The 15,782-nt window shown below is 39.3% G+C and overlaps 1 long non-coding RNA gene across 1 annotated transcript; it reads right to left on the reverse strand.

Annotated features, from left to right (window-relative positions):
- Positions 1-1,150: 1,150 nt before the first annotated feature.
- LOC133223717 (uncharacterized) lies at positions 1,151-11,368 on the reverse strand. The gene is made up of 3 exons (XR_009728664.1): positions 11,225-11,368; positions 7,565-7,660; positions 1,151-2,607 (listed from the first exon to the last, which is right to left on the reverse strand). It is a non-coding gene; the product is annotated as an uncharacterized LOC133223717 (long non-coding RNA).
- Positions 11,369-15,782: the final 4,414 nt, after the last annotated feature.

Genomic DNA, 15,782 nt, shown 5'->3' on the forward strand with positions numbered 1-15,782 from the left:
TGAATCTCACATGAGCTGATTTCTGCACTGCAAAATACCACCTTTTTCATATTGTTTTTGTTTACACTTGTTTAATTTTGGAATGAGCTTTTCAAAAAGTTTTACAGACCCTCTTTGGTTTTGATTTTGTAATTCTCCAGCTCTTCTATAATGTAAACTTTGGTGCAATCAAATTCAACTTTTCCTCTTCCTTTTACTCTAAATTCCTAAACAAACTCTGTGAGTCAGTTCAGTTTTCAGTCTTAGCATGCAAGACAACAATCCAGGTAGAGATGCAGTACTGACAAAACCAAGGATGCTTCCAGTTCTTTCAATATTAATTTACTCAGTATTGCTGTCTTCCTTTCTGAACAGGATATACTTCACTGTAAAATACTTCACTGTAAAACAGAAATCTGCTGGGAAAAGGACTACAAACACATAGCACATGGAATCCAGGACACGAATGGACTCAGAACAGTGAACAAGTCTGCTGTACCGACTCACTGCACATCACACATTTGCATGGCAAACACTTCATGGATTATTCGATACCTGCCTACACTTCAGACACCAAGCTTTCTATTACCTCTATTTATTTCTTTAGAAAACACAGAGAGCCAGGCTGCAATTTTCTATGAGTCAGCTTCAACAAACTAACAGGTACCTTGTGATTAAGATACTATGCCACAGGATCAAAAGTGCTGTGCTCCAGCCCTTACTGTTTCAAAACCAATGGCACTGGAAAACAAAACAAAACCAACCCAAATCAAAACGCCCCACCCTTTCAGGTATGTTATAATCAGGCAACCTGGCCTGAAACTTTTAGGAACATATCACAGAATCATAGAACATAGAATAGCTAGGGTTGGAAAGGACCTTAAGATCATCTAGTTCCAACCCCCCTTCCATGGGCAGGGACACCTCACACTAAACCATGTCACCCAAGGCTCTGTCCAACCTGGCCTTGAACACCGCCAGGGATGGAGCATTCACAACTTTCCTGGGTAACCCATTCCAGTGCCTCACCACTCTTACAGTAAAGAATTTCGAGGATTAGCTCTTCCTCCCTCATTCTGTGGGGCTCACATATTCCTGGGCTGAGCACAAGCAAAAAAAAAAGCCTCAAACAGGTGCAGTCCCCATGTATATCCATCACCCGAGAACCAAACAGGTATTACAGAGCACCAGCGGTGTTACTCTAATTCAAAGCCAGGCAGCTCCAAAGCTTTGGTCACATTTTGGAGAGAAGTGGTAATGAGCAGCATCTCCACATCTCAAATAACATAAACTGTATTACACAATGCAAAAGTGTAATGAAACAGACTTCTGGCACAGCTGCCTGCAGACTTATGGTCAAGGGGTTGCTGGCACTCAGCCGTCCCTGTTTTTATTTCCATTCAGGTTACTTCTATGGTTATCCTGTTTCTGTATTACAGGACAATCACACTAGGTCTTATTCAAATTTTTCCCTTTAAAAATAAAGCAAATACTGTATGGCTTAATATACTAACATAAAAATATTAAGAACACTCCTTGCAAAAAAAAAAAAAAATCCTGTTGATTTGGTTTAGGTATATTCACATTTTACACATATTGAAAAAAAAGTGCTAACTCCAGAAGTCCAGTATTTCTTCCCAATTTCTTTTCAGAACTGGGAAAAACCCCACACTTTTTTGGTCTCTGCAGGTCTCTTCGGTAGACACATGTTTAAAATATACTTTAATGCTCTTTTCCCCGTACTTTAAATTGCAGGGCTAGAAGACCAACAGTCAAATGTAAGTATCTAATAACAAATTACAGATGTATAAATCAAATGGGACAAAACAGCTCTAAAACTGTGTAGAATTCTTATCTGGAAAATGCAATGCCAGAGTATTTAAAAAAGGACCCAAAGGGCTCTAGTATTGTCAGTGTGGTCACAGGAAAATTCAGCCTTGCTATGACAACAGCCAGCTAGCATGAGAATTCTGCTTTCCCTGAACACTAACACTTCTGAGAGAGGGGCCTGACTGCAGATGACAGAGAAAGTGAAGGGCGTAAATAGAGTCATACACCTACATCTTTACCAGATGGAAGCCAAGAACGATTATATTGAGACCATCAGCTCCTTCCCTCCCCACCCACCTCCTGGTGCTGTTATGCTTTCTGTGACACTTAAACAAAACCTGTAGATTTAACGAAGGAAAGTCCTGCTCCCCTGCAAAAAGTTGAGGCTATCTCCTCTTCACTTTCATCAAGGGAGTAAAAGATAGAGAAAGACACTCTGCCTAAGCAGGAACTTAGCTTTGGCAGTCTGAATGGCCCTCCAGAGGAACTTTCTTTCACTTCATTGTTGACAAATGGGGCATAGATAGATCTCCTGGTGCAAGGGCCAAGAGGAGTGTCCAGGCAAGGCAGTAAGAATGCTATCTGGATAAAGTTGTCTGGACTAGGACATGACTTGTGTATCTACACAATAGCCAGGACTAGAGAATAACAGTCAGAAGAGGACATAGGTGTAGTCTGGTGTTACCAGCCTGCCAATCCCTGTGGCCAGATTTTGCAGTGGCCAAAGTGGTTTCTGCAGTTATCCTCGGGCAGTTCTGAGATGAGGTCAGAGATTGCGGTTGCTGTCTTTCATCCCAACTGACAAAAAGCACACAGCAGTCACAAAACAGTGAGAACAGTTCCCTTCTAAATCTTTCCCTGCCAGTACTTTTGTTTCTCTGTGTCCAACTAGACAATTACAAAAAAATTGCAGGTGCATTTACTCTCCACAGCTTTAACTGAACCCTGGCAGAGCTGTTGGTGCCCTTCTTTTATAGGGGACAAAAACCTCCAGTGCCTTCAGTTCAGTTTTAAACCTAGTCCTTAATTATTGCTTAGGAGTACAAGCCTGTGAAGATAAAGTAGGTGTTGGAGGTGAATCATCTTTTTTTTCATAGCAGTTTCTATTCTAAAGTGATTTTGTGAAAAAGAAAAGGCCAGGTAATGGATTTAAGCTATCAGGTATGTAAAAAACCTTATTATTCAATTAGTCTCCTTTGACCCTACCCACTGTATCTCGTACCTAAGTATTTGGCTCAGTGGATTGCTGCTTATTTTTATCAAACTTAAATATACAAAATGTAATTGAAAAACATGAAAGTTCACAACCCACAGATGATTGAGAAATACTGTTCATCATCATAAAAAAAATAATTGCAACAAGTGGCAGAGTATTTGGTACAGAAAACAATGGCTTTGCTCCTGACTGCTCCCCCATAGACAATTACCCTCATGTATGTTTACATACTGGTTTTGCTTGGCTGTCTTCACTTTTTTCAACTTGGCATTTTTATGTGGTCTTACATAATGCCAAACAGGATGGAAGTGACAGTTTCAAAACCAGCACTTTGAAAGACAATGACAGAAAGGCTGACAATTACAAAATCATCTCTTTGTCATTCATCACTGCTACATCTGAAGAGGAGAAACAGGTTCTCCTATCAATACGCAGCTGTATGGTGATTTTTCACTTGCCTTGGTCTGTATTTCTAGATTTTACATGCTGACATGAAATCCTCATGGATATTAATGATTAGGAACCAGGTAACAACAGGGAACCAGACTTTCTACACTTGTATGGAGAAGGGATAAAAAAGACTTCTCTCTGAACTGTTTTAGCTAAACACATATACCTCCAAAGCAGACAAACCTGGCTTATTCTTCTAGTGCAGAAGGAAACACAGTGTCCGTCAGAGGGTAGAGAGAACACAGAATTTCTATGTTCCTTCTTCCAAACTAGTCCACCGATGGGAATCAGTGTAAAGCAGAAACAGACCACACCTTTGGTACTTCTCCTCGACCGTCTTCAGTAGCAGGGGAATGTATGTCTGAATGAGCATTTAAGCACAGGGTTAAGTCTAACCACCACAACTAATCTGGAGTTAAAGTTTTAGAACTTGAACAATATGACTTTGCTTTTGGATAGATAAGCCAAAATTTGTTTAGGTTTTGGTGCTGAGAATAACATTTAATATGTCCTTGTGAGACTAAGCTGAAACCACAGACAATAAAACTCAAAGGCTAATCTTATTTTTTTTTAAATATCTTTTTATCCATGTTTGCAAAGAATGAGAGTTTTGTGTGGGAAGGGGCTGTGCTATAAATGACAAATCTGTTCCTAAAGGCTCCAAGTACCTAGTAACAAAGAAGGGAAACAACCAAACATTATACTAACATTGGGTTGGTTTGCCATAGTTACAATCTCTGGTATTTCTGGGACTAGTGACCTTTCAGAGTAAATACTACAGTGAATAGTCTGTTCTTTGCAATGCATTTAGTTTCGTTCAAGAGGCCAGTTTAGAGGTTTCAGATCTTCACAAGGTCAATACCAACTGTGTACACACAAACCAAAAGAAAAACAGAACCAAAACCACAGACTTCTGTTTTCTAATTACAGACATTGAAGAAAAAACCCAAGCCAAAAGAAAACCAATAGGAAGTAAGTTCCAGGGTCTCTCCTGCATAGAAAGCAACTTGCATTTCACTGCAGGAACCTTGGTGTCACCAAAATACTTGTTTTCTTGTACTAAAACATAACTAATACAAAACCACAGTTGGTCTAATGGGAATTTAAGATGCAAAGAGACCACCTGGGTCACAAAACAAGTTCCTTGAATCAATGATTAGCCTGGAAGGATCTAAAACCATATATGCCAAGTACCATGGAGCACAAAAGTTTGTATTATTTTGTAACATATGACTGGACACCTGGGGATCAAAACATTATTTTGACACTCACATATAAAGTCCTAACTATCCACATTATTGTTGTTTTTAATCCAGAATGGCAAATCAGATTCCTTGGTCTCATGAACCTGATGTGTTGTATTTGTCCTTGATTGTGACATGGAAGTCAGAGAAAGGAGCTACAGTTACTTTTGGTGCCAGTAATTTAGCATATGGGAAGAGAAACCAAAAGCATTGTGCATCTCCTGTAAAACAGGAGACAAAGATACCTTTTTTTTGTTTACAAAACTTCTGTTTATCCACTGAAGAAAGAACTGATATGGCTAAGACATGGACTTCTCATACTTTTTGCCTGACTGCTCTAGAAGTAGCAAGAACCAATTTATTTGCTTTTCCTCCATTTATGAAATTTACTTAAAATATCAAAGGAGACATGGATCTTATCTTCATTGCACTTCCTCTTAGAAGAAAGGAAAATTAAAAAGGAAAAGGAAAAGCACACAAGCCAGAAAGGGAGGTACAGCTACTCCATCATATGCAGATACAAGGAAAACACTGCTGCAGTAGTTATGAGGCATGCACATAGGAGAATCCCCACATGATCTAGTCTCCATTCACAGGCACAACTGTAACCTAGTATAAACTGCAATTGATATGTCTGACCTAAAATCCTAACCCAAGAAAAGTTGTCTGATTTATGACCTCCTTACTATTGCCAGTTTCCATACCTTAAATCCTCCCAGAACATATAAACAATACATATATAAACCAGGTCATTTTTAGAGCAGATTCATTCCCACATTCTAAGGCAAACAGCACTGGATGGACACATCATGACTGCTTCCATTGCATTAACAAAGACTACATAATCAATGAAAACACTAAAAAATAAAGATCCCTTTCCCGCAGAGAGAAATCAGGCTGGAACCCCAGCTTCAGTGAGCTAGAAAGCCTGTGGTTAAAAAAGAAAAAGCAAACAAAAAGAACCCAAACCACTACTTCTCCCCTGTTCACCAACCAAGTTTAAGTTTGATTATAGCAGACTGATTTCAGTCACAGCACAGACTGGCATAAGGAAAAAGGAAGAAGACATAACATAGTTCTGAATTTAAATATTTTGCCACAGATCTTCAGACATTTTGCAAACTGTGAATCACTGCTCTTCTCACCTCCCATCTAAAGAAACAAAAGCAACAATGCTAAACCAAAAAGTAGTGAGGCAGCTGAGAAAGGACTTGCAGACAGGTTTCACCTACAAAATGAAATCCATATTTGGATCACTTTGACCCAAAATGGTAATTACAATACCCATGCCCCTCAACTGGAAAATTTAGTTGCAGTATTCCAGTCATTTTCAGATTTTTAACTCATTTGTCTAGGCAGGGTCAATGCTGAAATGGAAATCTGAGATTTCTGTTAGAAAAAAATCAGAATATCTTGAGTTTCGTAAAAAGAATTCCTGTTCTTCTCAGCCAGTGACAGACACAAGAAACAGCTTCAGATCCCCAGAAGTTGTATTCTCAACAAAATCAGCTATTAATCTAGCAATTAGCAGTCAAACTTACATTTCACCAGATAGAATATGCTGTCTTCCATTTGATGTGTCAGGGCCCTGAAAAGACTCCTCCTTCATGCTGCTTATAATAATCAGGATCCATTTAGGTTTAAAAAGCAAACAAACCAAACAACCCCTTCTCTGCAGTTTCAGCAAATTAACTCATCAGTATTAGCTTCCTTTGCTGAAGCTCCTTGAGCCTCTTGGAAACGTACATTTTCATTTCACTGTCATTTTGCTGTTCTGCTTGTAAAATTCAGTGAAAAGCTACTGATCTTTGCAGGTACCTCCACATAAGTTGTGTCATTTGGCTGTTACCACCGTGATCAAGGTTCTAGGCACACAGGTTATTGACCTCAAAACACGCTGTTTGAAGACCTTGTCTGACATAATTTGTGGCTTAAACCATGACAGTGTTATTCTCTATGTCAACAGCAGTTTCATCTGTTGTCTACTGTATTTACAGCTGAACAAAATAAAGAGAATAGAAACTACTACTCAGTGCAGTTTTCTTAAGACATTCTCCTGTCACAGTACTGGAATTAATTTCAGCTATACTAGTAAGTAGCCTGCTTTTTAAGGATAAGGATGTTGAGGTGTGTACAATGAAAATAATTTCTAATGTTACTTCAACTCCCAATTTACAAATCATACTTAAGAAACATGAACATCTCACTAAAATGTGCCAGACTTTCCTCTTCCTTACTTCAACTGAAAATCATTCAGAACTATTACAATAAAATTGTGTTCCATATTTTCATTGCATGATGAATGTTCAACATGGAGGTAATATCTGACTTCCTCAGGGGAGAGTGCATGTATAGCCAAATGAACTACATTCCCAGCAACCAGTGACACTGAACTTTGATTGTGACTTAATGATACAGAGGAAGCAACAAGGCAAACTGGAGGGGAAAGGGGGAAGATGAGCAACAAACTTGCCTGGTAAGAGGCTAGAAATCACAAGTTTGTGGTCTGAGTTCTCTTCCCATCATAGGCAGGCATTGGCATTAGTTGTGGTTTCATCAGATCAACCCTACATTATGATACTACCTTGCAAACTGCAGCCAAGGAGGAGGGGGGAGGGCAGGGAGAGAAACAGGAACACAACAGAGAGAGAGGGTTGAAGCCAACACCACTATATCCACCCCAAGTAAAGATGGCACAGATCTTCATATCATCCCCCTATCAATGTTCTCAACAATATACATCAAACAATTTACTAAGAATTCTGAGATGGAAAGTTTATTCATACGATGTTCCTGTGATGAGGCTTTAATAAATCACAGCTCCTGGATGGAAAGAAATACATACCACATTAAATCTCCCTTGTCTAAGCTCACTGCGGAGATTCCTGGGGACCACGGCTGCTTTAGATGCCCAGTACCTAGCTACACCACACACCTAAAACTGGAACAAAAGAGTCAGATAAAAAAATTTGACATGTATAACACATCCTCAAGAAGAACTCTGGAGTAATTTGCAGGGTATAGCAACATTTGTTACACATAACATCAAGCCTCATGTTTATGTGTAACAGCAATAGCCATCTGATTAAAACAATAATAAAACTACAGCATCTACTTCTGAGTCATTTATCTTGGATAATTAATTTGCCAAGAGCATGAGTCACTCAGAAATAACTTTTATTAACATTATCCTTAAAATGAAAGGGTTCCTTCCTTACCCTTAAATTGTTGCACATTTTAGTGCTTTTCACAATGCCAAAATCTGCTTTATTTAGAATAGCTGGATTAATTGTTGAAATAATTATCTTCTTTTCATTAGGCCATTCACCCAGAGATCTTATGGTGCTTTATAAATGCGTGTGTATTCTTTAGAGCACCCACATTTACAATGAAGCGTAGTAGTATGACAGTACCTGGCAACACCACACAAAAGCACCTGACTGGAACTGCAGTTAGAACCTATTCTCTGTTGAAATAGCAAAGGGAAATTCAGATGCACAAAACTGAATTACAAACAATGGAATTTTGCTGTTTACATCTCAGTTTTTGCACAGTAGGATTTATTTTGACTGCAGAAGGTCAGATCAGACAGTGCTTGGTAACTTCAGTGGAAACCTTTCTATTTCTTCAGAGATCAGCTGTGAGCAAACTTTCATTAAGGAAGCCTGGCCTGTTTCAAAACCTGCTTTTCCTTGACTGCAGCATGTTGTGACATCAGGCAAGGCAGCATAAAATTGAGAACTGTATGTGGAACTGTTTGGAAATACTCTAACTCTGCAGGTCTGGATATGCCCAAAGGCTGCAATCCATTCAGCTGCCTGCAGTTTAACTCCTTGCTGAAGAACTGCCAAAGGTGCAACTTCACAAGCAATTCAGACAATCTAAGACTGCCTAACAGAAGAGAAGCAGCCCTGCCCTTCTGTGCCACCAGCATTTCACCTGTTTGGCCACATAGGTCTACTTGCTGATTTGGCTGAAACTACTGGTATAAAATGCGATTAAAAAATTAGCTGCTCATTAATCCACTCTTTAGAAGCAACTGAGACTTTATGAGTTTTCATCATCCTTCATCTGTTGCTCCACTTTCAAGGAAGAAGACTGTGTTTCTCTTCAAGGACTGCAAAGAGCAGTGTAGTCTGACTGCATGGCACAAATACAGGCTCTTCTTTTCAGGAGTATGGCTTCATTCTGTGCAGGGCAGATGTCTAGTGTGTATTAAGCTCTCTGCATTCTGTTTTTCCTATAGGCTGGGCAATGCCAAGACTGAAATACTAATAAAATACAAGCTTAAAAAAAGAAAGATGTTAATTCCTTGCTCTTTTATCATTCTGTAGGATAACTGTGTTACCCAATATTAGATATTCATTTTGATAACTAAACTAATAGGATAGTGAAGAAAGCTAAGGCTTCATTCCTGACTTCCTCCAGGGGGTAGTTTAGTTACAGTTCTGGTGCTTACCTGTACCATGCAGCATAACTGCCCTTCCAGAACAAAAATTTAACTTAGACCTGAAACTGTTCTGAGCATTTCTCGCCACTGGCTCTACAGGAAGCCTAAGGTAAAAAAATCTGAAGGTCAGTGGTATGACTGTCCCACTTCAATCGCATCCTCACATGAGTTCAAGAAGCTCCAAGTGTCCAAAGCCATGATGACATTCCAAGGAACAGTAGGTACATAATGTCAGTGAACAGCACTAGTTTCTGAGGTCAAGGCAGACAGTTGACACTTGCCAAGAACAAAAGATCAGTCTTGGGTGTCAGAGCCAGAAAGATGAGTAATACTACACTAAAATACTGTAATGGCTGCACTGTAATGTATCCTGCTTCTTGAATTCAACCCATGTTACATGAGCAGCAAGCTTCTTGCTCTTGAGCTACATCTTTTTCAGGCACCTTGTATTTCTGACATGCAGAACTGTCCAGTCTTCTGGCTTCTACACAGAACTTATGTCTGTGTGTCTATATATACGTGCACACAAACACACACACCTCCATTGAGTGGAAATCTTTCAGTTTCTTCAGCTATTAGCTATATATCTCATACCTATTAGATAGACCTTAGTATCTTGTCCAGTTTTCCTATTTCAGACTTTCTAGATACTTACTGACTTAATGTTCCAATTTATTTAGATTGTTTTTAGTAAGATGACACAGCAAAAGTTGAGAATGCAAAGATCACCAGAATGTCTTGTTAAATTTTTCTGGAGCTGTTCTGAGGGGTCTGGGACCATTAGACAGCTATTTACAACCCATATTTTACGTAACACTATAAAAAAAAACCAAAACAGTGTTCTCAAAACCAAGTAATCCTAAGAATTAAAGCTTGAATTTCTTATGCCATGGAGAATTTCCATAAGCAGCCTGGAACTGAAATAAAACTGAAACACACTTTTCATTTTAGGAAAGTCTACCCTGAGGTTTTACCTTTAAATCATGGTTACCCATCTTGGTATTTATATAGCTCTGTGGATGATTGAAAAGGCATCAGCAACACATGGAGAGAAATAACGTTTTACTAATAAGATCTGGAATACACCCCCAGCCCTTAACCTAGAGGTTACAAGCTAACATGCCCTGCAAAGGAAATAATTAACATCACGTATGGCAAAAAGGGGCAATAGGTCTAGGCCTAGAGTTGGAGCTAAAAAGACATTATGAAAATATTTGCAGAAATGAAGCACTGGTTTAGGAAACCAAACAAAATTTGGATACATACTTCCAACATCCTTCAGGAAATATAAGCAACATAAAAAAACCCCACATTTTCTGAAGTAGTCAATGTTTCTGGACTGAATGTATCCTTCTGTATCAACAATACTTCTCCATTTTTATGTCCAAAGGATACAAAGACTTGAAATCCATAGGAAAACTGAGATATAAGACTCTGGCTATGTGTAATCAGTGACAAAACTCATACTCACTTATATAAATACGGGATTCAATTCAGTATTCCAGCTGTAGAGCCATTTCTAACAGTATGTCCTGAGACATCAGTATAATGTTGACTGGGAGGGAAGAATATTTTACACACCTAGTCAACACCAACCATCAGTCTTCCTGCTTGTGGATTTTCTGTTAAGGTTTCCAGTTATGCGATTATCAGTAGATCAAAAATGCCTGGTTTACATGATTCAGCATGATCACAAACCAAAGTGAGACAGAGTACTGGGTCTGGTTATAATGGAGTTAACTTTCTGGGGCACATCATAAATGCCCCAGAAACTATATTTAGCAATCAGTTGTATGTAAAAGTCACCTGTGCAGAGTGGTTTAAAAAAATAAGACAGCATACAATTTAAAAGAAATCATCTATTCTCATATAAATATGCTTTCACAAAAGAATCCTTTGACTGTATGTTTTTAAACAGTAGTTATACTATTCACAACACATATCTTAAAGACCTGATAACTCACTACATTATTTGCTACATGACTATGAAGCAGACAGATAGCTGATACATTTGTAAGACAAATGCTTGTGTCACAACCTGAAAACAGTTCTTACCATTTTCTCCAACAGAGGCCACTTTTACTGTTACATTGACTAACATGATACTGTGTTGTTTAGCCTGATCAGCTGACTTATGTCTATGCTTCAGCATCTTTCAGCAACAAAAAAACCAAAATACTTAGCCATCACTAGTGGTCTTACAGCATTGGTTGCTGGAGTTGCAGAAAGACCCTAGAAAAGGCAGAAAAATAGAAGTAATTAGTTTGGGGTTTTTTTTTTTTTCCTCCATTTAATAAAGCTTCAGTTTCCTTTGGAATAAAACACACAAAATCATATATATACACACACATACCCAAAATATTTCTCAGTTATTATTAATCTTGACAGTCTAATAAGTTTTACTCCAAATTGACAGTTCAAATGAGTAGGATGTATCTCAGAAACATTTAAGAAACATATTTTATCATCATTTCTGCTGTGATCATGGTTAAAACCCCCTGAGGTTAAGAATCCCACCATATTAGGAAAACATGAGTACAGCTGCTGTAATGAAAAGCCCTAGTGATTCTGTTTTGAAAAGTCTCCTGTTCATAATAACAAAAGATTTAAATATGGGTGGGTGGAAAAATATACATGAATACTGAAAAAAAACCCTAACTGCATTACTCATTCCTTGGAATATTGAAGCCATTTACTTGCTTTAGTCACCAGAGCCAGTATAGAACACTATCACTAAGACACATTGTTACACATGCTTATTAAAGAGCTGTTCAAGTTCAAATACTCTGAAAACCTAAAAACTCATACACTTGGTAAGCATAATGATTTAAGGCACATGATTATGTCTATAGGTATGTTTTAAACCTGTTGATGAGAGGTAGAAGGTTCTGATTTCAAACTCACTTTCAAAACGATTATTTATATTACTGCATTACAGAGAGTAATTGATTTGGAAAATTTTTAGTTTGATTCCAAGATTAAAAGTTTGGTTACAGCAGAAATGTTTTCTTTAGCTCATCAGAGAATTATGCAATAATTAAAAGAGGGACAGAACAAATAACCAGAAGGTTGAAGGAGAATCCAGACAGAACAGCAACAACTTTGTCTCATTTGTACTCTCTCCAAAGACTAAGCCTTGAGTTATTCAAACTGAACAAAATACAAGGCAGTAAATTTATTTCAGATCTCCCCTGCGTAAGACAATAGAGCTCCTGCTCAATACTATATTATATGAATAATACTATGCTTGCCATGCACAGGTTTTCAAATAAAAACAGTATGCTGAGCACGTGAAGCACATTTTGATGACACAAAACACTGGCAAGGGACCAGGAGGCCTCACAGCATCTACAAGAAGGGCACATGTGGCAATACCTAAACAAGCCTTCTTAATGCAACCAAATCTCCAGCTGTGAGCTCCCTGTCTCTTCTCTCAGTGAACAACTTTTTAAACAACCATAACCTTACTTTTTGAAGCAACCAGCCCTGGTCCTGGGAAGCAACCAGAGGCCAGGAATCAAGCCCCAGGCCCAGCATCAGACACTCCGGCTTGCCTCCAGCTTGCTCATCAGCAATCCCATCCTTCCTCCCCAGGCTCCTACCTGCATATCCCACACTGGATTGTGCTCCTGAAGCCAGTGGGTCTATGATTCATTTTTGTCAGTGGGTCTATGATTCATTTTTCAAACTGTATTTTGTGCTCCCAGATGGCCTCACTACCATCCACAAACTCCTTCCAGTAAAGATCTCCTCCCACCCCACCCGAAATCCCACAATTACTCAGTTAACCAAATCAGACACAAAACAGCAGCAGCATTTGTGGCTGGCAGAAAGCCCCTACCCCCCTACTGGGGAAAGCTGCCCTTCACCACCCAGCCCCACTGCCATCCTCCAGCCCTGCTGCCATCACCTGCCCCAGGGCAAAATCTCATGACCTGCGGAAGCTCTTGTTTCCCCTAGGCTAGACTGGGAGTCTTCTGCTGGGGATGACCTGAGAACCAACCAGGGTCAGGGTGGTGGAGGGCAAGCTGTGGTCTCAGTCCCAGCCAAGGAGGCTTCCCCAGTGCAGTGTAGTGAGCAGGGCTGGAAAGACCTTTGTGGTGGGGCCGAGGCAGTAACCCTGGACACTACTGCAAGCCTCACACTCAGGGCCATGCCACCTCATCTCCTGTAATCTATCTGATGTGTGTTCATATCTGTTTGAAGCAAGAAACACTGTGCTATTCAACTTGCACAGGATGGCAACGTGAACATTTGCTTGCTTTCAGGTGGACTTCCTCTGTGCGCATGGTTCAAGGGAAAGCTTGAACATATGCAACACTAAAGCAGGCTAAGTTAGACTGACAAACCCAAGCCATTTTTCTCTTAAGTTTGTGACCCTGAAACTAGTCTTGCTGTTTTAGATAACGTAATACCAACTTTTACAGAAAACCAAAAGAAGCTGTTTTAGGAGGCGTAAGCAGGAAACAAACAAATAGGTAAAGATTCAAAAGTCAACCCCAGAAAACCAATATTGAACAAACTGGGAAATGTGAGACTGAAAAGTAGCTCATTGCTTAAAACAGACGATAAAGGAAAACACGTCTGTATTACCAAAGAAAAATAAGCAAATGAACAGCCTACAAAGTCATGAGTTCATAAAATCAGTTGTTTATGCATCAGAAATAACAGCACATGAAAGCAACCAATAACAGTGGGACAGTGAGGGTACCACTATACATGTTCAAATTAAAGGAAGCGTGAAATGCATCCACAGGACTGCAAGCAACAAGATAAATGACAAGCATTGCCCTGAAAGATAGGGCTGAAAAAGGGCTGATGTGGCAGATTCCCAAGAAGATAACACAACACACCATTTTCCTTCAGGGGACAAGGAGTGGGGGTTTTCTTGACAGTCAGCTGCAAACCCTGCAGAAGGACTTTGTCTGCAACCAGGATGGGAAGGCAGCAGTCAAGAGCATGGAGAAGCACAGCAGAAACAGGAGGGCTGAGGAGAAACTGAAGTACTACCTTAATTCCCTGGGGAAGGTGAGTTGAGTACAGAGAAGCTGAAGCTAGTGCTGGTTTGGCTGCTGCTCAGATGTGCTGAAGGATGTTGGGCTGAGTCCCGGGAGTGTTGGCTGTGTCTCTAATTACTTCTGACAGCAATTTAAAAGCTAGCTGAGATATGCTGTCTCATAGGGCATCATCTCATCATTTAGGTGAGTAGACCATCCACAACTTTGGAATCCTGTCCCAAATACTAGGAGCATTAAGATTCTAAGGGTAATGGTGAGAGTTCTAGCAAGTAATTTATAGAATATCTTTTCCGCTTTGGGCAGTGGCAGCTTTGCTCCACAAGTTATAGAGAATTTGAAAAGAAACAAACAAATTTCGGAGGCGAATGAGTTAACAGTTTTGCCAGGAAATATTTTTGTTGCAACTGGCTGTGCTTGCACAAACCACTTTAAGGAGATGATACTGGTGGAAAGCCATAAAGGTTATTTACATAGATGGAGTTTCATCATCTCCCACTCCAAAGCAGGCTGGATGGTTTATGCTAATGTAATGCTTTCTTTATCATGGCTCGTGTGAAGCTAGGAACACGTTAGGTTGTGTTTTACTTTGCTCTTTCAGTATGCTGCTGGTAGTCCTTGGATACTGGTTTAAATTATGCAGCATGTGCAATATAAAAACAGTTTCAGAAATCTAATATTCAAACAAAACCAAAACATTGCTTGTACCACGAGCTTTATTATGCTCCAACTTAGCAAGAACAAAGCTCTGCAGGAAAAAGATCCCAGCCTTTTTAGGAATATACCCTGTAAAATACTCCAATAAGTTGAAGAGAACAACTTTCAGGTTTGCTCCTAGGAGCTATTTTTTCCATTTCCTTGACAGCCATTCTCAGTCCCCTTCTGGTATGAGAAAGGTGTTTTGGCATTAGCTTAGTTCAACAGTTGGTATTTACTGTTCTGTTCAGGTCAGGAACCAAGATACTTTTTATTTAAAAAGCCTAAGTCTTAAAGCATGTCTACAAGAGCTTGTCAGTTTTCTTTGGCAACAATTTCAAATCCAATGTTGCATCATATTCTGCTGTTAGAACAGACCCACTCTTGCAACACAGCCTGCACCCGAACTGAGATTAAGTACGCATCTTTTTGGATATGACACAGCCTCTGTTTAAAGAAAGAAAGATGGGATTTAATAGTAAAGAACAACCTCATCAAAGCATCTGATACAAGATCTGTGTAGAATTATTCATTTTCTAGGATTGCTTGCACTGGCTGGCATTCTTTTTATCAAATGAAAGACAAACATTTGGTTTTGGTACTTACTGCCTATGTTCAAGTTACTTTTCCTTTAATTTCAAATTAAAGCAGGCAGACATTCCTTATTACAGTTCAAAGAATTCCTCTCTGAGTTCTCTAAGTGAAACTTAAGATGATTTTCATTACCAAATCCTGTATATTTCCATACCCTGCCCTTCTGAGAAAGGATGATCTGTTTAGCATTATGATACTATTTTGAAAATAAAGCCAAATGATTTCTCTCATCCTTGTTTAAGAAATTAAATCCCCATCTTGCAAATAATGTGTTGTCCACCTGGGGATGGTTTTAAGCAAAGGCACCT

The sequence above is a fragment of the Neopsephotus bourkii genome, unplaced genomic scaffold (assembly GCF_033783945.1).
Source record: "Neopsephotus bourkii isolate Nb327-2 ecotype Australia unplaced genomic scaffold, CSIRO-AGI_Nbou_v1 NB_1650, whole genome shotgun sequence".
NCBI lineage: Eukaryota > Metazoa > Chordata > Aves > Psittaciformes > Psittacidae > Neopsephotus > Neopsephotus bourkii.